This window comes from Mustela erminea, chromosome 5 (assembly GCF_009829155.1).
Source record: "Mustela erminea isolate mMusErm1 chromosome 5, mMusErm1.Pri, whole genome shotgun sequence".
Classification (NCBI taxonomy): Eukaryota; Metazoa; Chordata; class Mammalia; order Carnivora; family Mustelidae; genus Mustela; species Mustela erminea.
The window spans coordinates 119,676,400-119,704,046 of record NC_045618.1 but is presented as its reverse complement, the minus strand read 5'-3'; the positions used below and the strand labels follow the sequence as shown (position 1 = coordinate 119,704,046).

Genomic DNA, 27,647 nt, shown 5'->3' with positions numbered 1-27,647 from the left:
GAGACCTGGGCCGAAACCAGAAGGTTCCCAGAAGCCGGAATCTGAAGGTCAGTTCTTTCAAAGGGCTTATGTGCGGGATGGCACAAGTGCCTGAAACTCACCGTCTACTCTTCAAACTCAAACGGGTCACCTATGCACACCTCATCCCGCATACCGTGTTCCGGACAACCAAGAGACCCCACATGCTTTCATCAAGAAAATGACTGCCTTGGCTATTCCAGGGGACTACGAACTGTTGCGATCTTCTAGCCTCGTTCCAATCGATATAAACCAGGACAAGAAAAAACAGGACCCTTCATTATATAACCGGGAAGCATTATATAACAGAGGTCCTGATGCCACTTTAACCGTATCCATGCCAGCACCGACTGGAAGAGCATGTCCTTTCAGAAGTAATCCGAGCCGCCGAGAGTTGTGCAAACCGTTTTTCAATATCGGTTTAAACTAATCCCACCTACTCACCATTGACAAAAGTCTCTGCTCTTCTAACCTTGTTCTCCTACAGCCCTGCGTGAAGCAATCCCACTGCAGGACGATGGTTTGTTAAAGTGACAGCGCACTGGCTGCACAAGGGACAGGAGGAAAGAGACCAGCGTCAATGTCTCTGAGAAGCTGGTCTCCAACGCCTGGCACGACCACGGTCATTTCGTAAGGGCTACAAATGCCACTTGTGCCATTTCAAAATGGCAGGACACCGATCACTCGTGACGGGATGCATTTTGCACGGAGAGACTGCTGAAAGCCCCACAGCATTGCTTTGTTGGAGGAAGCCAAGAAACAATAATAGTAACAGCAAAAAAACACCACAAAGCCCTGCGCCCCCCATTCCTTTCATTGTGTGCTGCCAAGCAAAATGATCTCTCTTCTTGTCTCCTTTCTGTCTTACTGATAGAAATTACATTCCAGGGCACCCAACACAAAGGATGCTCGAGCAGCAATGTGCCTCGTGTATGACATTCCTCCGAACCTTCAGGAGAGAGATTGATTTAAAGCCACGAAGATGCCGGGTAGGCACTGCCTCGGCCGTAATGAATCTACCCGGCATTCCATGCTTGTGATTTAAAGCAACTCCAGAAAGCTGCAGTCTATGGAGACATTAGTGGCTCTACTTCCCCCTGCAGAAGGACAGGAAAGTCACAGCGAGGCTAAAAGTGCTATCTGGCAGTGTCTGAGGTCCTGTAATAGCTGCTGATTTAATAAATTCAATACTCTGCAACACCCGGGGTGTGTGTGGGGGGGTCAACCAAAGAGGCTGGGAGCCAGACACAGTCCCCCATTCACCTGAGGGTGCGGAGTGGATTTCCCTTTCCATGGTACACCATGAAACTAAATATCCGTGGGACTTTCTAAAAAGTCACATAAACTTATTCTTTCAAATCCCCTTCCTGAAGGTCAACACGTTCCCCTGTTTTTCTTTTTCTTCTTCTTCTTTTTTTTTTTTCCCTCTCTCTCAGTAAATACAGAATAGTCTGAAGACCGAAGTTAAAATTCTGTGCCCCAAAGAAAATTTTCCGAAGCCAGCACCACAGGCTGTAGAGTCCCTCTAAATCTTAAACGGGCTGTGAGGTTTAAGACGCAAACTCCAGTCCTGACTTGGCTTCTAGCAGAGTGACCTTGGATGGTTCACAGGATGCTTCCCGGGACAGCTCATCACCTGTCACGAGGAGCTGGAATAAATGAACCCTGAAGTCCCTTGTCTGTACAGCCTGTGATTCCAGGCCAGCTCCAGTTCTCTGGGAGGAGCCACATCACCGTCAGCCGGGCCTGGAGAGTCCGGGAGGAATGGAGTCGGAACTGCTTGCCCTCCTCCCCCAAGAGATCCCAGAGACCTGAGACTACCAGCTGGACAACCAAGGTGCCCCTCTGATCACCAGATTCCCCCACAAAGACCACCTATTAGCCACCGATGTGACTTCAACAGGTACGACTGAACTTCCCCGACACACCATGGTCACCTAGTAGAACCCCAGCCCAATTAGCGTGGTACAGGGCTCGAGTACAAACGGTTAGTTCCTGGGGCTGCCAGAACAAGGAAGCTCGAACCAGGGGGCAGCAGGGACTGCTATCTTAGGGTTCTGGAGGCTAGAGGTCTAAAAGCCAGGTGTTGGCAGGAACATATTCTTCCCTCTGAAACCTGTACTTGGGATCCTTCCTCACCTCCTGCGGTGGCAGTCATCAATCCCGGGCCACTCTCGGCTTGCAGCTGCTCTGCTCCCATCGTCCCATGGAGCTCTTCCCATGTGTGTCTGTGTCCCAATGTCCCACTCCTAATAAGGACACCAGTCTCATTGGATCAGGGCCCACGGATGGCTGCATCTTGGTTGTAAGATGCAAACTGATTATGACTGCAAAGACCCTATTTCTAAACTTACGTCCCATTCCCCAGTACTAGGAGTGGGGAGGAGTGGGCTGGGAGAGGACTTCAGCATATCTTTTTTTCAGAGGGGGCACCATTCAACCCACAGTACCGGCTGATCACATTTTGCAAATTAACCAAAGAGCACAAATGTGTAAGGGCATGACCGAAGTCCACTTTAGGTACAGCGGAAGGAAAAATATAAGCAGAAAGGCATTATAGTTCTAGTGGTCACACGGGGAAAAGATACCGCTTTTCAATGTCTGGACAGGGGAGAGCAGGTGAGGAAAGCAGCGTTCTCGGCCCAGTGGTGCCCTACACACCACGCTCCCAGAACAGGCCCACGTTTCCCCTCTGGGCCCACAGAGTACCCATTGCTAGCAGCGCCACGACTATCCTCACTGCTGAAATACACCGAACTATTTTTTTTTTAAGGTTTATTTATTTATTTGTCAGAGAGAGAGAGAGAGAGAGAGAACACAAAAGCAGGCAGAGGCAAAGAGGGAAGCAGGCTCCCCGCTGAGCAAGGAGCCCGATGTGGGACTCGATCCCAGGGGATCATGACCTGAGCTGAAGGCAGTGGCTTAACTGACAGAGCCACCCAGGCATCCAATCCTCTGAACTCTTTTTTTTTTTTTTTAAAGGTTATTTATTTATTTATTTGACAGACAGAGATCACAAGTAGAAAGAGAGGCAGGCAGAGAGAGGAAGGGAAGCAGGCTCCCCACTGAGCAGAGTGTCCAATGCGGGGCTCGATCCCAGGACCCTGAGATCATGACCTGAGCCAAAAGCAGAGGCTCTAACCCACTGAGCCACCCAGGCGCCCCCAATCCTCTGAACTCTTAAAGCTCAAGCTCCAGTTTCACCAGGGAGAAGCCAAGTCACGTGCCTCCAGCCTGTAACGCTGTTTTGTCTGTTTCTTGGTGACACCTGGACTATGGTCCTTTCTATCCTCTCTGCCTACCACTCCTGGAGAGCAGGGGTTACTTCTTACTCAATCACTGTACCCACAGCAGGTACTTGCAAATATTTGCTAAAGTAAACCAGCAAGAAGATAAGAGGAGACTGGAAATAACTATCTCCTGTTTTGAAAACTTCACCATGGAGAAGAGACCTTTGGAACCAAGGGGCCCTTAGAACCTGTGGCCTATTGATTCCCTCATTGAATTTCTGTAATCTCTACTCTTGGGCCCTATTTCTTGGAAATCATAAGAAAGGCCAAAAGATAGCTAATCACTCCAAGTAAAGAACAGGAGTACACCCGCGTGAGGGGCCTGGGCTGACACCACCGGCATCCGCCACTCATGGGCCCCATCAGCTGCCATGACCTTGGCGCTTTCCATCAAGGGCTGACCCTCCCCAGCACTCGAGCGTCTGGAACTGCAGCATGTTTGGCTGGAAGGGGTCTTAGAGATCACGGAAGGCAGAAAAATACCTCCCTCCCCAAAGATGTTGACATCCCAGTCTCTAGAATGTGTGAAGATGTTAGGTTATAGGGCATGGGAGAACCCAGGTCCCAGATGGAGGTGGAGAACTTCTGGATTATCTGGGTGGGCCCAGTGTAGTCACAAAGGTCCTTATAAGTGAAAAGAGTGATTTCCGTGATCTATTCTTTTGCCTTTGAAGTTGGAAGAAAGGGCTCTGAACCAAGGCATGTGGGTGGCCTCTAGAAGCTGGAAAAGGTAAGGAAATGGATTCTCCCCGGAGCCTCCAAAAGGCATACCCTAAAATCCCTTGATTTTAGCCCCATTAGGCCCATTTTGGACTTTTGACCCTCACAGCTACAAGGTAATAAATCTGCATTGTTTTAGGCCACTAAGTTTGCAAAACTTCATTGTACTAGCCATGGGAAACCCCTACAGGGATCAGCTACTCCTTCAGCTGGGGGGCAGCTAAAGCTGCCCCGGCCCCCCTACCTGAAGCTCCGATGGCCCACGAAGTCATTTGTCTAAGGGTACACAGCTGAAGAGCAACAGAATTAACCCATGGCTGGGGACATGGCTGTGGGGTGAGCAGGCTTTGCCCTACAACACATCCCCTTCTTGGGTGTAGACACGAGGCCCCTGGCTCTCGGTGGAGGAGGAACACACATCCCCAGCGGCTCATCTGTGAACTGTCCTTACTTCAAGGCTGGCCCCAGTCACAGGCCGACTGGACTTGTGGGCTGGAAGGAGCCTTTGACAGTATAGGGGCTGACTCCTTTCCAAGTAAGGGTTCTGGTGCCTTGGAGAGGGGCAGCGTCTTTCCAAGGGGTCACATGAGGTAACAGAAAGCTTAAGAAGCAGTGGCTCCTCAGAATCTGCCCTCAGTTTGCACGTGCTGGTTAGAAGCTGAGCCATCAGTGCCCCTACCCCCTAAGACTGGCCCTGCGGACACCTGCAGCCACCGGTCTTCTGGTCTGCTGGGCTTACCAGGCAGGCCTGAGTTCCAAGCCTTTGCAAAGTTCTGCTTTCTGAAAAGTTACACCTTTTGCCTGCCAGACACCGCGCCCTGGCTCCTGGAGCTGGCCTAGGGCTATTCTCCCCAGGGAGACCGCAGCATTCATCAGCTCTCTTGGTGCCGACAGAAATTCTCCCTGACACTGAGAACCTCTCTCTCTAGCGGTTATCATTATCTGTCTACAGCAGAAGACAGACTGCCCCTGGCCGAAGTTTCAGACCTCTTCTGACACAAAACCCTGAAAGGCACCAGAGAGCCCGCAGCCGTGCCCAGAGCACCTTTCTGTAAATACCCAGTTTTACCAAGAGCTTTCAGGTGACACAAGTGAAATTAATGCTGTCCGCGCAGCAGGAGACAGAAGTTCCGCCCAAAGGTCTGTACAGGGTATGCTCATGGATCCGATGTCTATCGGTCCCTAAGGCTCTGATGACCTTAGCAGAGTCTCTCCTCTGCTGGGAAGTTCAGGAAGTGACGGCGAGGAGGTGATGTGGTTGTGCCTTTCTGCGCAGCCCAAATCTCTTTACTCCGCTTCTTTTAGAATCGGGCAAGTCAAACCATGGTCGCTTGGTAGCATTTTTTTTTTTTAATTCATCAGGATCTGATCTCAGGATTTTCTATTTCGCTGGGAGCAAATTATGCATCTGCTTAAGCAGTATACCTAAAACCCACCCACCCGAAGGGAGTTCTACTTTTGGGAAAATGGTTACATGTACTTTTGCCTATTCTTCCCGCTGATGCAAGGAAAAACACTTAACATTAAATACAAGGCAAACACAAGAGGATTCTGAAAGGTGGAGAGAAGAAAACTGACTCACTAAGGGCAGTACAGAAAGGGCAAACTATAGACCAATATCCCTTTATGAATACAGGCATAAAAATCCTTACTAAAATATTAGCAAATATAATTCAGGAATATATAAATGGAATTATATACCATGAGTAACTGGGGTTTATTTCAGGGATGCAAGGCTGGTTCAATATTTGAAAATCAGCGTAATCCACCATTATCAACAGGCTTTACAGAAGATCGTATCAACTGATGCAGAAAAAGCATATGAAAAAGCCAACATCTAATCTTAATGATTAAAAATGCTCCCCGAACTAGGAAAAGAATTACTCAACTTATCAAAGAGCATCAACAAAAAACCCTACAGCGAACATTATGCTTAATGGAGAAAAGACTGAATGCTTTCTCCCTAGGACTGGGAACAATTAAGGATGTCTCCTCTCAACACTATTTAACAGTGCTGGAAATCCTAGCTGGTGCGATAAGGCAAGAAAATGAAATAAAAGACAAACAGATCAAAGGGAAGAAATAAAGCTCGCTCTATCTGCAGACTGTCTACATAGAAACCCCCAAGAAAACTACCCAAAAAAACTCCAAACCCTCCTAGAATTAATAAGTGCATTCAGCAAGGGCTCAGGGTACAAGGTAATACAAAATCTACTTTATTATTATATGCTAACAATGAACGAGTAAATAAAAAAAATTTTTAAATGCCATTTACAATTGCTCAAGAAAAATGCATACACATATAGGACTTGTAAGCGGAAAACAACAACATCCCAAAGAAAGAAATCAAAGGAGATCTAAGTAATAAATGGAGAGGCTTATCATATTCACAGATTAGAAGACTAAATAAAGATATCATCATTTGTCCCCAGATTAATGCACAAGTTAAATGCAATTTCTATCAAAATCCCAGCAAGACTTTTTAGTGGCTACAAATGAGAGTATACATACGTGGCACTACAGTTTTGCAAGATGTTACCACTGGGAGAAACTGAGTAAAGGTACAACAGGATCCCTGTATTATTTCTTACAGCTGCATGTTAATCTACAATTATCTCAAAAGGTTAATTAAAAAACAAAAAGTGCTCTTTGTGGCATCATTCTCAGCAATCAGACTGTTGACATTCCAGAAAATGTTGACATCACTCCAAGCGACACACAATTATTTTGAAGGCCCCCAGAGGAACCCTGCTGAGAAGTCATACCAGTATAGAACTCAGTCTCCTTGCAAAGAAAAAGAAGAGGCTCCCATTGACAAGTGGGGAAATGGAAAGAAACTGGCTACCATGCGTATTATCTGTGTTGTGTACAGACCACGATCAAGAGCGTTACACTGTGCCTCTGTTACAAGATGACGTCTCAATATGCTCCCTTCCCCAGCAAAGTCATTACTCAGGAGAATGGGTCTCTTGTTGAAATCCAAAATTGCTTGGGCGAAAAATACATGCCTTGGGTTTGGATGAGGCCAGGTGCTGCTTGTTCAATATCTCAAGCCTGGAAAGATGAGTCAATTCTTGAAGGAAATGACACTGAACTTGCATGAAATTTGCCTGCTTGGATTCAGCAAGCCATACCAGTTAAAACAAGGTTTTCAGAAAATTTGGGAATGGTATCTAAGTCTCAGAAAGATGAACAGTTTAGCCGGCTAATGAGTAAGACCCCAGTTGTACCGCCGAAGAGTAAGATGCCAGAGGATTCTTCAGGCCTCTTTGTGATATTTTAAAGATGTGATAAGGAGCGCCTGGGTGGCCCAGTCAGTTAAGTCCGATTCTTGATTTCGGCTCAGGTTGTGATCTCAGGGTCCTGAGATGGAGGTCCACACCGGGCTCTGCACTGAGCATGGAGCCTGCTTAAGTTCTTTCTCTTCTCCCTCTGCCTCTTCCCACCCCTCACCCTTTAAAAAAAAAGAAAAGAAGAAAAGAAGAAAGAAAAAAAAAGCAGTAAAAGCCCTGTATTGATTCGGGAATACTCCCCCCCCCCCCCGCCCAAACAAATAAAACCGCAATCCTGACCCCTCCTCCAAGCAGTGTTTTCTTCTCCTATTGGGCAGAACTGCCAAAGCACTAGAAAGGGTTAGTAAAGCAGGATCTTGATGACTCGATTCCTTTACCCTGCTTTGTAACTCTTTGTAGCACTTGTAACTGTCTGACATTACTTTACATCACATCACATCACATCACATCACATCACATCACATCACATCACATCCGGCTGTCTATTTGTCTGTCCTGTCAGTCCGCCTTGCTTCTTCCACCGAAATGGAAGTTCCACACAAGCAGGGCTTCCATCTTGGTCTCACCCTAACACATTAGAAGCTCTAGAAAGAAATGCCGAATTAATATGGGGGGAACTCTATCATGTGCCTTCCCCCAAATCCTTTCCCCTCTAAGGAGGTGCCCTTCAGCAGTATCCAACAGTAGGGATTCTGACTCCAGTGTTGATGAACCTCTAGTCTTCAGCTCTGTTCTACAGACCCTTTACAACCAAGCCCCATCCTTCCACCTTCCTAGCACCAGAGAACTCAACCTTGGCAATCATTCCCAAGGGTCACTTTCAAGGTAGGGGGCCGGAACCTCCCTTTGAGGAATGTGGCTTCAGGCAGTATCAACAGTCACTCTGTTTACCTGGTCCTTACAGCAAGACCATGTTCCTTAATCCCAGCCCTGTTTCTTGATTGGATCAATTTGATATATCTCTAATTTAATTTGCACGCAGACCCTGGGGATGTCTGGAACTAATCTGATAATCTTTAAATTATTATGTTTTCCAAGTATGTCTCAGCTGCCAATATCATATAGGGGGGACTTTAATGTGAAATAATAACTTTGATTGCCAGTGGCTTCTAACTTCTTACCATAGTCCTCATTATTACAGTGCTGGGAAAGGTCAAGTGTTCAGCAGCCTGGGGGACACACACTCATCGTCACCAGCCCTACAGTGGCTTTAGTGGTCAGCTGGGTAGCTCCCTCAGTTACACGCAGAACCGCAGCCCGTTTTATTTTTGTTTGTTTAATTCAGAGATACAGCCCCATGACCTCACGCACAGTGGATGTTCCAGTAAGTGGCTGTGGAGTGAGTGAATAAACCAAAATTTTGGGTCTTTTAGGTTAGATTACAGAGGGATGTCTGAGCTTAAAATCTGATAATGGAGATCAGGACCACAGCATTCACTCAACTGTCTTCAGAGTGTGCAGGAAATACATCAATTTCTTAAATGGTTTGGAGGGGCAGTTATAAATTAAAACTCTTGCTATTGGAAGAATTCTAGCTTACTACCCTTGCTGCCACGGGAATGACAAAAAGACAACATAATTACAGACTGTCCGTAATTAATATACACTCAGCTATAGCAAACACGAAAATTTAAAATGAACAATTATATACTAAAAAAGAGACTGCGAGTGATCAGCTGGGGGAAGAGGCAGAAATCTATGAATGAGATGGTGTTAAACCATCAGACGTAACTCCCCCCGGTTTCCCCCTCCCCGAGAGTGTTTCCAGCCAGGCCCTGTGAATGTTTCCTGTCAAGCCAGCGGAACCAGAAAGTTCAATTGGTATCTCCAAGCAGGCAAGCTTCCTAGTTGTAAATAACCAGCAGCTTTGTGGGAATCACTCAGGAGGCTCCCATCTCTTCTCTGGGATTATTTCAGTCCATCCATCTTCCTTTGTCCCTCAGACTTCTTGGGGGTAGAGGAAGGATGGGGAGGAGAGTTTTTTACATCTTTCTCACTTAGAATTCAAGAAGAATACTTTCAAGTCACACTCCTCTTTTCCAGGCCAGAAAACCGGGCGGCCATTTTGTACCATGCCTACAACAGAGGCATGAGACCCGAGGGGACAATGCTGGAGTCATATGTGAAATGGACACAGGTACAAGTAAGTGCTTACTGCAAAGATGTGGATGGTTTGCAGATCACACTGAGTCCTCTGGAGCAGGTTCATGAAGTCCAAGTCCAATGGCAACATGGCCGCCTCGTGCCCCCGGTTGTCATTCATTTGATTTATGGTCACGGCAACAGTGATGATCATGACAATGATACTAACTAGAAACTGTCAATTACTGAAAACCCATCATATCCTAAGCACTTTATATATGTTATTTCTGTTGCTCGATAGCCTTCAACATTGGAATTACTATTCCCATTTTACAGAGGAGGAAACTGAGGTCCAGAGAGGTTCACATGGCTCATAAATTCTGGAGACAAGACAATCTGAACCCATGTCTAGAGGACCAGCTGACCTCCAAAATAATCCTGTCCATGAAACTATGTTCTCTCTTCTGTTCATCTAGGAACATCTGGTCAAGCCGGACTCTGCGTGGTGCAGACATGATGCTTTCCTAAGTCAAGGCCAAGTCTGAGGCTTCCTGTGGAACTGGGCGTGAGCCCACCTCAGCAACACTGGGGAGGAAAGAGGGACCAGGGAAACCATGTTGGCCCCCAGAGTGGGTGCCAAGCCTTTTCCTGGGTACCCTGGATTCTTGACAAACATCCATCTCTCTCCAAACTAAACTAGTCCTATTCACAGAACTGACTGGCTGGCCCCTGGATCATTATCTGTTTGGAAAAATGGGGTGAAATAAGAAAAAAACCCAACAGGAAAACAAATGAGCTGAGGGCACAAGCAGGAGATATACACAAAAAGAAATGCAAGTGGCTTTCGACCTCACCCAATAGAGGAAATGAGTATCAACAAAAAAGTCACTCTGCAACACTGTAGAATGTATACTTCCAAGGGTGCATCCAGACAGTAAAATACTCTGGAGCCCATAAAAAGGACAGCTTGTCCTTTTTACAGAATAACAGTGATGGCACACCCCCATCTACAGAGGTGTGCGCACACACGCGGGTGTGTAAAGGCACCGGTCATCAAACGCTTAAGACCCCACTCCTGTTGGGCACCTTTGAGGTCGGGGTGCTGGGGAGCTGTATTTCTTCAACAGGAGAATTATTTACTTACTTTTCATTATACAGTAGTCCCTCCCTCTGATTTATCTATGGTTTCAGTTCCTCACGAGTCAACTGTGGTCCCAGAGCAGGTGATCTCTCTGACGTACAACCCGGAGGTCAAGAGAAGCCTAATGCCGTGTGAGTTCCTCTCATCACGTAAGCATTTTACCCTCACACCTCACTTTCACAAGGGTGAGCGCAGTAAGATATTTCAAGAAAGGGAGACCACAGTCACGTAACTTTTGTGACAGCATAGTGTTATAATTGTCCCACTTTATTATTGTTGTGGTTAATCTTACTGTGCCTAATCTGAAAGTTAGGCTTTATCATGGGGATGTATGCAGAAGAAAAAACAGTGTCTACAGGGTGTGGCGTCATCTGTAGTTTCAGGCATCTCTTGGGGGTCTTAGAACAGACCCTCAGCAGATAAGAGGGGACTACTGTAGATCTTTATGTACTTGATGATTTTTTTTTAAAAAACAACATACTGAAAAGAAAAGGAAAAAGGAGCCTGAGTGGTGTGGTGGGCAGGCCCTTGCTTGGGCCCCTGCAGGTGGTCGGAGGTAGAGCTGGGCCTGGCTCCCCGGATCCGAACTCTCAGCCCTGACCTCTTTCCGCTGAGCAATGTCTTACGGACCACGGACCGTTGGACTTTCTGCGCCTCACTCAGGATTTGCCACCAACGATCACTCTCAGAGGAACTGCACCCATCTCCTTGGCTCCGTGATTTTGTTACTTAGCACTACCTCGGACGGAACCCCTGTGTTCCGATTAGCATCATCCCCCTATCCTGGACACTGTCATCTTTGGAGTGACAAGGAGGGGAAGACATGTGGCTAGGCCACACAGAACTTTCCCTGTGACCATCTGCCTATGGTGAAACCATCACATAACTCTTCAGTGCCTTATGGCTTGACGTCCAACCCAAACGTTTAGATGGATTCTAGGTTTCTGTGGAGAAAGTTCTCATCAAGATGAAGACCTCATCATGTGCACAAATATCACTATGTGGGTTATTCCCAGGACATGTTCTACCTGGGGCCAACATCTCCCTAGCCAGCTCCCTGTTCGCTACCTCCCACTCTCCCAAGAAGCAGCCACTGTGAGCTCACAGAAATGCAAGCCCAGCCCACCACAGTGGCTGGAGCAGCCTTGGGCTCTGCATTCTGGAATCAGATGGAACAAGCAACACGGCTCCCTGCTTTCCCGCTGTAGGATGTCAGGTGATACGCTCTGCCTTCCAACCTTGGCTTCCTTATCTGTAAAGTGGAAACATCAGTACCGAAGGAAAGAACCAGAAAGTCTGCTGGTTCTGTGGATACAGCAACTGGAGTTAATCATTCATACCATGGACTCCTTTCATTCAGCTAAGGAACAGGCCGCTGACTGTAAGTCACTTTCTTCAGAATACCATGCTCTTGCCCTCAGAGTAGACACCGGGAGACAGGACAGAGCAAGAAGCAGAGAGAAGGCCCAGGTGCTGCCCACGCTCTTGGGCAGCCTTCTGCCTCCCAGTCCTGCTGACTCCCACCAACATGCCCAGCCCCGGGGGGTCCTTGGAGACCCTCAGTTCTACCTCTAGGAGGTTTCTCCTTATTGCGATTTTTTCTTAAACTCGTAGCTTTCTGTTAGCTGCAACCAAAAGAAGCCTAAAATATTCCTAATCCCAACTTCCTAAATTCCAGTCAGCACTGGTGGATGGCCTGCAGGTGGCACTTTCCATTCTGAGACAAAGACCTATTTAAAAAATGCCGAATTTGTGGCATCACCTTTATTTTGCCTGATTGCATTACTCAAACAGAAAGAGCTATGAATAATAATAATAATAATAATAATAAAGACACCATTACAGTAAAATATTTGACACTCACAAGATTAAAAGCTGAATACAACAATCTTCTTGTAATCATCTCGGGATGTGCAGCACTTAATCAACAATTACACCAGGGAAATGCCCACGAACGGGTGCTTAAGGACCAGGAAAAAGCAAAGGAGAAAGTCCGGAAATCAATGCCAGGGGAGAGAGGACTGTATCCAGCCTAAGTACTTGCATGGGTTCTACATTTTCCCATCAATGCTAAGCATAAAAAAGAACAAAAAACAATCCAAGAATGCATACCCTGCACCAAAACACTCTAGCAAAGGAGCTATTTTAAAAAACCATCTCAAGTCTTTACACAACGGTGGCCCAGTCCATTAATCAGGGTGCTTGTGTAAAGGTGGAATTTACACTTTCTGTACCTGAAGGGTTTCTCTAACCAGTCTCGCCCCCTTGGTGGGAGAAGGAAGCAAAGGGGCCCCCGCGGAAGAGGACCCGGTGGAGCCACAGGGCCGGGTGAGGTCAGCTCCGGAGAGGAGACAAATCCTCCCTCTTGCCACGTTAGGGGCTCACGTCCCGAGGAGGCTGCTAAGTGACCGTGAGGGGGTGTGTATGCACTTTCTTATCTAGAACTTTCAAGAAAAAAGCAAAGCAGAGATGCCAGGTCAAAATATGTCATGCCCAAGAGGAAGCATCTGAGTAGCCCTGCGAGAGGAGTGGCCATTGACAATGCCCATGATCTCCCGAAGGTCTAAGTCAGATTTCTACAATGCGGGTTTTCTTCTGAATGTTCTTTTTAAAGCGCTGATTCTTCATTCAGGACACATACAATGCAGGCAGCACAAATACCCACACTGTATTATAAATAGCCTCCTTTAAGGAGGGCTGGGAGTACAGCAACATTTTTTAACCCAGATACACTTCTGACAACCTGTGTATGCTCTTCCACAACCTCTCCGCGCCAGCCCTGTCGTGTTATGAGGACACCTCCTCGATGGCTGCAGCCGGAGACGATGGGGCCATGTGAGGACTTCATGAACACACAGTAATGCTGCCCTTTTCTTTTCCAAGGGAAGCTTTATTTTCCTTCTTTGCCAGGTAAATACAGCAAATCTGATATCACGAAATACACCTGAACGAGCAAATGATCAATGTCAACCACAATAACAGTGCTTCAAAAAATTACCTCAACAGCCCTATTTTTGCCATTTTCTGTGACCCGTGGAGGTGAGGGAGCGTCACAAATGGGCACCTGGTAACTGGGAGGGAAGGTTCTAAACACAGCCCAGCCCGCGTTGCCTGCGCCAGCGGCGTCACGTGAGCACCCTCTCCAGGACGCACCAGTTCACATAAGGGCTCCCGAAGCTCCAGCTCGCAGGAGAATGAAAACAATAAAAAGCTATATTTGGTCCTGGCTGCACAAGAAAATCTCTGCACTGATGCTAACAGAGATGCTCAGAAGAAAGAGTTACAACTACTCCTCCTCCCAAACCCAACTCGGAGTCAACTAGTAGAGACATGCAGTTAATCTTAACGCGAGGTATCCAGAAATGCTTTTTATACAGAATTGAGGCAACAATCAGCCTGAGAAACCAAGCAAGATGAAATCGAGCCTCTGCAAAAGACGAGATGTTTTCTTAGACATAAAAATATATTACACTGGGATGCCTGGGTGGCTCAGTTGGTTGGACGACTGCCTTCGGCTCAGGTCATGATCCTGGAGTCCCAGGATCGAGTCCCACATCGGGCGCCCAGCTCCACGGGGAGTCTGTTTCTCTCTCTGACCTTCTCCTCACTCATGCTCTCTCTCACTGTCTCTCTCTCAAATAAATAAATAAATAATCTTAAAAAAACAATTTTTTATATATTTATATTATATATTACACTACTAGTGTCCTTTCTGGGCCTTAAACTTGACATTACGATACAAATGCAAACCAAGGTGAGTTCCCTAGGTAATCCAGGAGTCCTCAGATTACTTCCCCTTTTCTAATCCGTACCTAGAGATGTCATCTACAGGTAGGCAGAGAGACAACACAGGAATCTGCCTATGGCATGTATGTTCAGAGGTCACCTGCCAACTGTCACACAAACCTTACGAAGTGTGAAGGGTATGAAAAGGCAAAGCTATTAGACTCTTGTTTTAGGTCCGCTGTCTGATTTCCCACAGGCTCTGGGCATGTGCTAATATAATATGTAAGCTGACATACATAGACAAAAGGAGATTTGCCCTTCAGGATAAGACATGTATAAGAATTTTACTTCAAAGCAGACTTAAAGAAAACCCACTTACCTCGTCTTCTTATGGCAGCAAGAATGAAGATTCCCCAGCCTCCGCTTTCTTCTTATGATCAGAGAGCGGGGAAGCACACAGGGAGTGGAGATCAGGGTATATGGCATCTCCGTTATCCTTCATACATATACAAAAATGTACCTGAATGGTTTCTGGAGAAGTCTGTCAGCATAGATGGTCAAAGGCTGGAGGCAGAGAGGCGCGGAGCCGAATCATCTACGTCCGACTTCCTGACTTCATTTGGTACCTTGTGTGTTCATTTCCTTCATCTCCTATAAACCAAGCACCTACTACTGCACATGCCATGGACTGTTCTAAATGCTGGGCTTATAGCAAAGAATGGGAAAGGGAAAGGCCCTGCCTTTCACTGCTGACCTTCCCGGGGTGTGATAAAAAGACAGGAAGTAACAAAAACGTATAGTATCAAGTAGTGGACATGCTATGGAATCCACAGCAGGCATCGCTGAAATGGTTCTTACAGAAGAGCGAACAGAAGCTTCATGTCACAAGCTAGCTTCAGGAGCAGAGCAAAGATGGATCACCTAAGTTTTGGGCCTTCTCTGTTTTCATGCAGTAAAGGAATACTAAAAAACACTAATAAAGGCAAAGAAAAAAAATCAAGTGTAATGAACACATCCAATTTTCCAGAAGCATCTGCAGAAGACCCATCGGTGGGCACCGAGCAGAGCTCCTCCTGCTTTCCATCCTTATGAAGCCATGTTAACCCTCCTGACCAAGAGCTGACCATCCTCTCTCACCCCCAAACTTGAAATATATAGAAAGTGTGTCTGGGCACAAAAATACCCAAGGGCAAGAAATGTTTTCTTTGTTTAAAAGCAAAAAACATTCACTCTTGGTTTCTCATTTCAAAATTTCTTGGCCTTTTAGTCCTTCAAAAAGGCACTGGAAGGAATAGATGGAAAGAAACAGGTATTTGGTTTCTCCTGCCTCTTTCTCTTTAACTGGACTTTTTTTTTTTTTTTAAGATTTTATTTATTTATTTGATGGAGGGATCACAAGTAGGCAGAAAGGCAGGCAGAGAGAGAGAGAGGGGAAGCAGGCTCTCTGCTGAGCAGAGAGCCCGATATGGGGCTCGATCCCAGCACCCTGAGATCATGACCTGAGCTGAAGGTAGAGGCTTAACCCACTGAGCCACCCAGGTGCCCCTAACTGGACATTTCTTGCTATATGCCCTGCCCCACCTGTGCAATAAAGGAGAAGGCTAGACCATTCACCAGGGCTCTCCGTTGGAAAAACGGTTCAGTGTGAAAGACATTTCCAGATAAAAGAGACATTAAAAGCATGCTTCAAAATTCCCATCTCTATTTCTCCAAAACACTGGAGCTTTTCCCTGTGCAAGCTCTTGTCAAATAACAAACTCCTGAGGACACCAGCAGGGAAAGGTGGGTCCCACAAGACACACGGCAAACAGGAGGGGCCCAGAACCCCACCTGCCCGACCCCACACACCCCTCTGGCCGGAAGCCCACAAGATGCTCCCGGAGCGCCATGCGAGGCTCCTGGAAAACGTACTGCTTTCACCTGTTGAGGAATAGACTGAAGTATGAAATCTACTCCACCCCTAGGAATAAAATTAAAACTTCCTTAACTATAGAAATCACTTTGATTTGAAGTCAAATGAAAAGGCAAAAACTTCAATTAAGTAAATCTCAAGAGCCAATGATCCAGGAAACGGGTGAATTTTTTAAAAAGCCATTCTAATGGTTTAACAGCTTATTCAAGTGGTCTACTTTAAAATGCCAGGAATTCAACCTCTTGATTTAAGAGCTCTGGAATTCAAGTGCTTCAAATTGAGAAAATAATACACAAGTAAATGGCCATAATTTCTTCTTTGTGCATCCTGGCATCATACGCTCCCGCTCTGAGGCTCTTGGGCACAGTTACCTTCCGGGAGTGGCCGGGACCGCTCTCACGGGAAAGCGGGAGCGAGTACAAACACCGCCGTACTTGAATCCTGAACATCATTCCTCAGTGGGAATTACAAAGCTCTTGCCTTAAAATTACAAACAAGGGATAAAATAAATATTTCAGGGGCTCATTCAAACGAGCCTCTCGAGAGCCTGGACTCCACAGATAGGGCTGTACTCTCAAAAGCCTGCCAACAATGGAGAGGAATGTTCTAAACATTCCTGTGGCCCACATGGTCTGTTTAATAGGACACCTGGAGCCGCCAAGGCCCCGTGGCTGTCCTAGCTCTTCTCCGCCCTCCTCTGCCAAGCCCCTTTCCCCTTTCATCTTGTTCACCTCCCATCGCCGCCACCGAGCTCCTCAGCTGAGTGGCTCCTGGAAGCGTGGCTGCCAGGTAAGGGCAATTTATTTACAAGCATCACAGCCTTGGCAATGCTGGGAGGATGACTCAACAAGGCAGGCCGACGCTGCCACCCTCCCAATTCCCCTGCACGGTGGAACTATCCAAACAGATGTTGAAACAATAATGTCCCAGTGTTTCATGCAGATACAGTCGTCTGCGAGGGGGATAATTGCTACACCATTCATCGGAAAGCATTCACAGCCAGTACCTACTATCCACCAGGGACGGCGGCTGCCCCGCTCGTCAGATGTCTGGGAGAGACAGACACAAACGCAGTGATAGAAGGGACGCTCCTCGCGACCCTGTGGCATCCGGGACCGCCACGGGAACTTGGATAAAATCCCCTGGCCCTGGAGAAGGAGCAAACTCAGAAGGCAGCGAACAAGAGCCCACGGGCTAAATCTGTTTCCGTTGGGGAGGCCTATAAGCCAACAACGGTTTGTGTTACTTTTTTTTTTAATTACTGGAAAAAAAAAATTTAATGTCTTGTGACCCATGCGTATTACATGAAATTCAAATTTTAGTGTCCATAAACAAAAAAGCTCTCACTCGAGTTTGCCAAGTGACAGTGATGGAACAATTCTGAGAGCAGCCACAAAAACTTCTCTCAGTCATCCCAGAAAACAGCCCTTTGGATACCTCCCAGACCAACTCCCGCATTTCCCAGAGGAGGACTGGACCCTACGAAACCACGTGACTTGGCCGGGGCCACACGGAATGGCACGGTCGAGAAGAAAAGTCCCCAGACCAATACAGGCTCCATCCCGCTGACCAGGACAAAAAGCAAAGATCTTTACTGAGGAGTATTTGAAGGGAAAAAGGATTAGGATTTGCCAGTGCTAGAAAGATGCTTCACCAAAACAGCCTCACCAGAGAACTCGGATGCTCCCTCCTCATCCGGCTTCCAGTCCCTTTCCCACCACACCACGCACTTCCCAGAGGCCTCCTAGAGCCCCCCGGCCCCCGGGGGGGAGCCCACACCACGGAGTGCATCCCCGGCTACCAGCTCTCACTCACAAAACCGTCCCTCCACCCGTGACCCTCTCTCAAGTCTGATCCCAGGTTCCTCACTCAAGTGCCTCTGGCCTCCAAGCCTTCCAAGACCTATGAGAGAACAGGACACCTGAAAACTGAAATTTGTGCCAAAAGCACATGGAAATTTGGCATAAAGCCTTGCTTAAATGTTTATGATAACGTTAATTAGTCAAGAGCAAGTCAACTCAACTCTTACATATAATGATATTGCAAGTGGGAGGTGGTTGTACTTTGGTTAGTTTATTATGATATGGGGAATGGCGTCTCCAAATACTGAGTGCTTGGAGCTGACAAGAACTAACTTTCTTTTTAAGATTTTATTTATTTGAGAGAGAGCACAAGCAGGATGAAGGGCATTGGGAGAAGCAGACTCCCTGCTAACCAGGGAGCTCGGTGTGTGGCTCCATCCCGGGACTCCAGGATCGCGACCTGAGCCAAAGGCAGACACTTAACCAACTGAGCTACCCAGGTGCCCCTCAACTGCCAAGTCTTCTATGAAGTATTTCTTCAAGATTATTTATTTGAAAGAGAGAGAGAGAGAGCGAAAGAGTTGGGGGAGGTGCAGAGGGAGAAGCAGACCCCCACCAACTGGGAAGCCAGATTCGGAGCTTGACCCCAGAGCAGAAGTCAGACACTTAACCGACTGAACCACACAGGTGTGCCAGTATTTCTTCATATTTAAGTTATTTGTACTCTACTAGAACATGCTGCTTTAGATCAATAAAATCATTTCTATACACAAATAATGTACCTACACAATACCAGTGATATATGATGAAAAATGCAAAGCAGTCTTGACACACGTCCCTGACCTCGAAGCATTAAGCAACAATAGGACAAAGGTCATAACTCTGAAGTTAAATGATCCAAAGATGCAAAGTAGATCTGCGAGAGACTAGCTAAAAATTCAGACAGTAAGGCGTGGCTGAAACAGTCGGGCAAAGTTCTTTGGAAGAATTGCTCTCGAAAAACAACCATTTATTGAGAGTCGACTGGGTGTCATTTAACACACTTAGTCATTTAAATGATCACCTTTAATCCTTGTAACAACCTACAACGTAGTGATTCTTATCCAGGTTTAACAGAGGAGAAAACAGGTTAAGTAACCTGACAAAGGTTACTCAGCTAATAACTTGGCGACCCACAAGCCACAGGCAGGCCATTGAATTTAGGATTACATTTACTATGTGAGCTTCTCCAAGTGGGCATATGCTGCCCCACCCACGGTGTGTGAGGGTCAGGCTGCCAGGCCGAATGTCAGACGTTTGATCTGAGTCTCAATTTTACAAGAACATGCAGGGATAGTTAAAAGGGAAAACAGGTTAACAGATACACAGATACGGTGTGAAATCGGAATCTAAAACTAACAGAGGGTTTCCACTAAGAGCATGGAAAACACAGCAACGAAGGCACTGCCGCAAAGTATGGGCAAGTTTAGGGCTGCGGAAACTGCCCCATCTACCTGGAGAGGGCAGTCACCTTGCAGGGACGGGCGACAAGGTCAGACAGAGCTTGGGAGGGGGTTGTCAAAGGCACTGAGTGTCTGCTGTTTTGTCTCCGTGCTGATCCTGGAGGACTGGGCCAGGGAGGAGGGCACTGCCTTGCGCTGCTCAGCCTGTGGCTACCACGGTTCAGCTATAAATGGCTCCCCTGCTGCCCCAGGTTGTCAGGGCTCATCAAGGCATCATGTGAGACTGTCTGGGCCTGGGGGGACCAAAAATGGAGCAAGCGTGCGTTTGGAGGCGTCCTCTTGCCTTATTCACGGAAGGGTTCACGGGCATTGTGGATAAGGGCCTCCAGCAGGAACCTGGCATTCGCTTTAGGGCATGAAGTTTCTGGAAGAGCGAACCCAAGGGGCTCCCCAAGGAGAGCTGCTCAGGGCCGGTGTGTCTCTACGCTGCTTCAAGGCAGAGATTCACTTCAAGTTTTCATCACTCGATGAGGCCTGGTCTCTCCTGTTTGCCCTGAAATGCGGCCCACGCGGGAGATCAAATGGCTCCCTCCCACGAAACAGACTGGGTTGCAGGAATCTCAGTGGAGGGCTCAGAAGAGACCAGATCTTGTTTCATTCCCGGAGTGATTTCCTCAGGTAAAAGCCTGGCCAGTGGGAGCTAATTCCTTTTGGGCTGGAGCACCAAGAAACATATGTCAAGTTACCTCAAGAGAACCAGGACGCAACACTGCTTCGCAAAGAAAGGAACGTACAGACACGTTCATCTGGGCTCCTTCGGTCTCTGGACTCCTCCCACTTTCCCTCTCTCTGGGCCCCTCTCACTGGCCAGCATTATCCTGTCTCTTGAGCCCCCGAGTTTCCTTCTTGAAACTTCCCAGGATTTCCTGATTCTGCTGCCATCATCCAGAACCCCAGCTGCGTCCCTCAGGAAATCCCTCCACCTCTCCACGTCCTCGTCTGTAAACAGTACTTCTCCGGGGGGCGGGGGGGGGGGGGGTGCGACAAGCCACGGCGAGGGGCCACACGGAGCAGGGGGCCGTATCAGCACTCGGTGACGGGATGCAGGGGTGAGAAGCTGTCAGCGGGGGAGCAGTGGGAACTGGCACCGGGCCCGCAGAGAGGGCGGCTGTGCAGGCCCAGCCCACTGCTGCCCCCAGCAAGGCAGTCCCAACACTGCCCCATCTCCCAATTATCATGAGAAGCCAGAAATCTAGATATTACATGAAATTTCCCGATTTTTGAGCACTGGCAATGAATTCAAATGTTCAAAATCACTCTGTCCGGGGAATAAAACTGTGTGCCAGATTCGCCTCCCCTGCCCCACCCCGGGTAGGGGGTCACCAGTCACCATTAGCTCAGCGGAGTGGGGTCATTATAAAACTATGCTTCTGAATCCTCCTTTCCTCCACGAGGCCTTCCCTGATGGCCCCAGAAGAGCGGCGCGTCCTCCTCTCCTCAGGCCCAGAGCCCTCAAGGCCACCTTCTCAGACCACCCCCTCCCTGTTCAGCCCAACACGGACCTTCTGCTGGTCCACTCCCCCCAACAATGCATTAGAGGCACTTAGCAGGCATCTGAAGGAGAGCTAAGTGCTTTAATGACACTCCTGTATTGATTTAGAGCTTTTCTATTCCTCGGCTTGGATTTCCCGAACACGGGGCATCTGTGGCAGTGCAAATGTCTCAGAGGCTAAGTTCCCAGAGGCCAGGGCCTGCTCCACGGAGTTCTCCCGGGCACACTGGGAGGGCGTGACTCGACTGCAGCAAAACCCCTCTGCCGACGAAGGCACAGACCGCTGAGGGCACAGGGCACTGTTACAGGTCTTTTTGGAGAAATTCACAGTCCTGCCAACACTTCTGCTTCCACTGGCCACGAGCCTGTGCTGCCACTTTGTGGACCCGTCAAGTGGAGCCCAAATTCCCACCTGTGTAGACTCAAGTCCAACCCAAGGGAGACCAGGCCGTCCACGTTTCCAGCACACACAGGCTGCGGAAGGTGAGTCACGGCGGGTCCGCATTCATTCATTCACTCTCGCTCACCGAGCACTGGTTCACCTGGTGTCAGATACGGAACTACGTGCGGGAAATGGAGAGAAAAGTGATGTGCAGAAAGTCCTATGAGGAAAGTCTGTTCCAACAGGCAAAGCAAGCCAGGGGCTGGGCGGGACGGCAACAAAGGATCCCATCCTGACAGAGCCGGAGCCGAGAGGCGGACCCCAGCGGCACATGGCAGTCTGGCTCCTGGGGAGCGGTGCAGAGATTGAACCAGAAGCCCCCGCTCCTCGTCCAATGTTCTTTTTTGTGTATAAAACATTCTCAACAGGATTCTAACTGGACCACTAATGAGGCCCAGCACCCAGACTCAGACGTCCCCCAGCTGTAACCTCCCCCCAACCCCTGCCCAAGGAGACCACTTGGCATGGCACTCAGCCGTGATCATCCATTAGTGCTTTCTGCACCCTTCCAGAACCATTCTCAAGTGGTTCTCGTGCTTTTTGGTGGTTTGTTTTAATGTCCCAGTGCACTTAAGGGACAAGACTTGAGTGACATGTCATGAGTGACAGAGGTTCACAAAGAGGCTGGAGGACAGGGTCGGAGGGGGTCTGAACATTCACCCAAGGCATGCACCTAAGTGCCCTTAACAAAAGGCCCAAGTGCAGCTGCCTGCTGGCCAGCAGGTAGAATCAGTGTGCTGGCACAGCCCTGCCCCTTTTGCCACCCACCCCTACACTGGCCCATCTCCTAGGGGTGACTGTTGTCATTTTCAAAGGGGAGAAGGAGTGGTCGCTCATGGAACCACCGGCATAAAAAAGGCCTTCCACACAATGTGTCTCTGTTCCCCTCAAACGAGAATCAATGCCTCAGTAAGACTGCATCTCCGGTGATCAAAGCCGGTCTGTGTGGCCTCCACCTGGAGGGGCAGAGGGGGCTGAAGTCAGATGTGAGCAGATGCCTGGTGCACGGCTCAGCGCGGAGGGGAGCAAGGCCAGGGGGTCACAGCTACTTCTTGGACCTCGTGATCTTACCATGTTCCACGAGGCCAAGACAAACAGGCTGTGTGTGGATCTATTTCTGTCACACAGCTGCACGCATAGGATTTATGAAGATGTCTGGTGCCTGGCTCCCAAGAGATTTGTGCACCAAGCCGCTGCTCGACCAACCGTCCATCCTTCCCATTTCCTGCGGAGCCTGTTGTGTCCTCAAGTTCTGACCCCTTAGGACTCTGGTCCCAAGTTACAAGTTTTCTTTTCTTCTTCCCCGAACTCGTGAGAGTTGAAGCGTACTGTTATTGTGTCTGGCATCCACTGGCCTCCGTGCTCTATCATTGTACAGCCGGCCGCCTCTTCTTGGTGTTTGGCTTTATTGATTTCTATTTCTGACCTGCTCGGCACTGGCTCATTCATTATTCAGGGAAAATCTGGCTATGAGACCACAGTCTGATTTCCTGCCAACAGGAGCCTGAGCCGGGCGGGGGGTGGGGGGGACCCCTCTGTGAGCCTTCTTTTCGAAGAATCACAACCCCAACGAACAAGGCGTTTAATTTAGATTTCTCAAGTTATTCATGTAAGACCTGGTCACTCTGCAAAACATTATTTTCCGTGTGAGGGGCAGGTGAGCGCTGGAGGAAAAAAACATGGGAGTTAATGATTCTGAGGTCACAGATTTGACTAGTTCATAAACGAGTTATCTCTGAAAAGGGAAAATCTCATCAGGTGGCAAATGAAACCACCTTAGCCCTCCACCCTGGAGGTACGTGGTGGGGGTCCCCATTACTCATGATCACCAGCTCTTCTGCTGACTCAGAGGGACACATAAGGACACACAGCCATTTTACTGCTAGCGGCTGAGTCCTACCATCTTCCCACGCGGCCCCTGTGTGTTTGATGGGGAGGCTGACATTTTCAAGGTGTTGCAGTAAGATGTGGGGGACAAACTCATTTTGTTGTTTTATTGTTTGTTTTCTTCTTCACAGAGCACAGAAGTAAAGGAAGGTGTATTTAAACCGTAAGAAGAGAGGTTCAAATTAAAGAGTGGGAAGAAGTTCCTTCCAGAAATTCAGGCTAAAACATACTATTGGAGAAAGTAGTAAAATTATCCTCTAGAGAAATCTCGTAAGAACAGAACTAATTACCACCTGTAAGTACCAATTTGTGCATAATCCGATCCTGGGGGAGGAGGCTAGATGAGAAAAATCTCTCAAAATCCCCTCCGGGCTTCCCCACTAGGTTGAATTTTCACCATGAAAAGTTTGAAACACTTTGGCTGATCTCTGGTGGAGGTCCTGGTGGGAGGCGATGGCTGATCATAGTTCTACAGCCGATTTTAACCTCAGCATCACGCCAAGTGTGGAGTTCGGGCGCTGTCGGGCGCTTTCCGAGGGGCGAGGGCACTTCCTCAGGACACACGGATGCAAAGATAATGGCATATGTACTTCTACCAAACCTCGCACGTGAGCTCCTAAATACCACAGGAGAGGCTTCCTATTGGTTCCCCTACTGTGTTAAAGTAAATGAGACATCATAAAGAATCGAACAGGAAATAACCATCTGTCTCCTGACTGGAGACTGGAGTCTTTGAAAACACACACACACACACACACACACACACGAGCCACGACACACGGGGCTCTGAGTCACATCACACAAGCGCCATGGGCCACTGCGTGAGGTGGCAATGAGATCCTGGTGCAGTGGTTGTTTCCACGGCCTTTCTGCAGGGGTGACACTGGTGCCGAGGGGGACATTGGGCCAGGGGCCTCTTGGCCCCTAACACTGTTTAGTTCAACTGGAACCTTTTCGATTTCATGTTTTGCCTTATTTTCACTTCACAGAAGGTTTTAGTTAAAGAAAAAAAAAAAAAAAAAAAAGCCCAAACATACAAAATGAAAAGGGAAAGGAGAGAGGGAAGTGAGAGGAAATCTTAGCGAGCACAAATGGAGCTCCAGCTTTAGGGGTTCTCCTGCAGCGCGCAGAGGTGAAGTCAATCCCAGGGCTTTTGTTCCCTTCCTCGGTGGCCTGCCTGTGTCAGGGACAACGGTGCCGCCTCAGCTGCCTGGTGTGGCGGTGAGGCTCCAGTGAGGGCGTGCAGGCATGTGCCAAGCTCAGTGCCTGACACGCAAGAGGCCAGGGTAATGAGTGGTGGCCCCGGGAATAAAGCCAGCCTCCCCGGAGCCCTGTTCACTGGTAAACATTTTCTAAACTTCATTATATTTTTAACTTAAGGAATTCACAATGATGACAAATATAACTAATATTAAAGTAATCCAACTTAAAAGTATGTTCACTGTCCTCTCCTTCCAAGGGTCTTTTTTCAGTTGTCTGCTCAGCTCTGCCATCCCTACCTTTGTCTCTCTCTGGGCCGACCACCCCCTCAGTGAGCTTTGCCTCTCACACACTTCCTCACCAACAACTCGCTGACTCAGTGTTCCTAACTCTGGCCACTCACTGAGTTCATTACACATTTCTCACTACCTAAAAACAGAGGTTATCAAACCTGTACATCAGAATCATCTGGGAACTCTTAAAACAACAGATCCCAGGGCCCTACCCCAGACCTTCATTCAGGCCAAAGAAGGCAACATCCCCAGGCTTTCACTGGAGAATGGGCTCTAAATGTCTTGTTGCTCTTGGCCTGCCTGCAGAGACGTTATATAGACCAACTCCCCTGTATCTTGTTAAATAACTCAGGATTTCTCTCTCCATCTCTCTCTGTGAGGATCTAAAGGACAAATCTGTACCAGGGAGCTCTGTATTTTCCCCCAGTTAAAAGTCAGTTTTAATCTTCTGACCACTTAAGCCAAACATTGATCAAAAGAAGAAAATATACCATACAAGCGATCATGTTTCTCTCTTTGCCTTAGCTACTAGGAAGCTCAATGCCAAATTCCTGGCAGACGACTCTACCCCTTAAACCAATACATGGATGTTATGATATTAATTTTATATATTAATGTTGGGGTTCCTACTTTAATTTTCCCTGTGTCTTGATTTCTGCATGTGTGTTTAAAAAAAAAATTCTAGTTATGCTGCATTTTTGTAATCTACTGCAAATTCTTTCCAGAACAAGATCGGGTATGTTAGAGTAATTAATTAAATATAGACATTCACAAGCAGCCCTCTGCAGCCCAGGAGCTCTAAAGCAAATGGCAATGGGCACCAAAGTAAAGATGGTGGCTCAGAGCAAAGTTTTTGGCCTTGGGTCAACTCCCCGAACATAAACCTCCCCACTGACTCCGGTTCATAAAGGACATCTGGAAAAATACCTGAACTCCACATTAAGTATGTTTTAAAGTTATAAAAAAAACTTAAGGAAAATAAAAACAGCTACACAAATTCAAAATCTAGAATTCCGACATTTAATTCTGAATCTGCAGTCTCCCAACTTCCTGCAGCAGTTCCACACACAGAACTAAAATTCTGGTCCTTAAGGAAAAGCAGCAGGTTGGTCTAACAAACCACTACAGGTGGTTAGTAGATGGTGGAAGTCTGTGGCCTCGTACATCAGACAGAATGAATGGATCATTTAGAATATTGGAACACTGTTCTGGTTGTTGAAGAACATGTGATCATTTTTTGGGCACCTGGGTGGTTCAGTGGATTAAGCCGCTGCCTTCAGCTCAGGTCATGATCTCAGGGTCCTGGGATCAAGTTCCGCATTGGGCTCTCTGCTCAGCAGGAAGCCTTCTTCCCTCTCTCTCTCTGCCTACTTGTGATCTCTCTCTAATAAATAAATAAAATCTTAAAAAAAAAAATGAAAGAACATGTGATCATTTTTTAAAGTTCTGGGGACTCCAAACAGCCTGTATGCTATGTCCCTATATAACCTTTTACTTTGAACCAAACTAACTACCCAAACACTACCCTTTCCCAAATGTGATCAAAAAGATCGTTATCTGCCAACTGAAATGCTTTTCTGTATCTGTGAGAGGATCTGTTTTCTTGGGCACAGAGCCAGGCGCACTCCTGAGGAGGCCAGGCATCCGGGGGCGGGGTGGGGGAGGGGCTTGACAGCCTGGACTGGAGCTCTGGGGCGCAGGAAGAACACTTGTGCTTGTAGGGACTGCCCTGTACTGGTAACACACAGAGCAGCTCCCTTCCCTTGTTAGCCACAGCTCAGTCCCTCTGCGTCAGGAGGGTGGGGACTGGCCAAAGGGCTCCCGGCCAGGCCGGCATTACCTGGGAGCACGTGCCTTTGACCTGGGCCTCAGGTGTGTGGCCAATGGGGCCTGAAGGCTAAGCACTTCTGCTGTTGCTGTCAGTTGTTAGTTCTCCAGCAAAACAATCTAAAGATACGGATCGTATTTATTTAAAAGGTAAGAACTCTCAGGTGTGCACATTGGACACAAAGAGGGGCACGATCTAAAGTTTCCCTACCATCTAATACTTAAGTAGTGCAGAACGCTTTAAACACTGCCATTTTACATTTTTGCAAACGTTGCCTGATCTTTGAAGATCGAAACTAACTGTGAACAATAACCTAATGAACATAAACTAGTAGCTGTAAAATTCTTTTTATTGCTTTATATATTTTGATTTGTGTAACCAATACCACCTTACTGTAGCCAGCACGCCGTGAATAAAAAATGATGCCTAATTCCACAGCTCCAAATAACTGCGATTACCCTTCCGTTCTCTCACTTATGTACGTGGGGTGGGGTGGGCCCCAGTCAGACCCTGGACCATTCATATAAGCAGTGTGCTCCATTCAAACCCAGGCCTGGCTGGGACGTGCGATTTCTCAGAAGGAGCCTAAGAAGAGCCAGAGCTACCATGTGGCTGCACGGTAGTTTCTAATTATGGAGCGCTTACTGTATGCCAGGTATGAGGCCATCCCATGTGAATCTTCCCTGACCCAGCACAGAGTGGGGGTCCTACCTTCCCGTTTTGCAGATGGAGAAACTGAGACCTGAGACACACTGCGGCCAGTGAGAAGGAAACTGGGATTCCAGGCCAGGACTGATACCCGCAACATGAGAAAGAAGTAGCCGGTCTTACCTTGCTGATTTTGATGACGATATACACAGTTTCAGGTTTCTCTTCTCCCTTTCTGTATCTTTGGCAGACCGAGAAGAGAAGGGGAGTTGACTCTAATTTGAAAGTTCGGCAGAAAAGAAGAGCTGGACCGGCCTGCAGAGGGGCTGGCTTAGCCGCCAATCTGCCCCGTGGCCCAGAGCCAGCCCTGA

General features: G+C 47.8%; 1 protein-coding gene and 1 long non-coding RNA gene across 11 annotated transcripts in view; one reads left to right on the top strand and one right to left on the bottom strand.

The window, feature by feature from the left end:
- FOXN3 (forkhead box N3) overlaps window positions 1–27,647 on the bottom strand; it is a 394,050-nt gene that overhangs the window by 67,406 nt on the left and 298,997 nt on the right. The window lies entirely within an intron of this gene.
- LOC116591639 lies at window positions 1,474–10,117 on the top strand. Its single transcript, XR_004286085.1, has 3 exons — window positions 1,474–1,921; window positions 9,365–9,464; window positions 9,880–10,117. It is a non-coding gene; the product is annotated as an uncharacterized LOC116591639 (long non-coding RNA).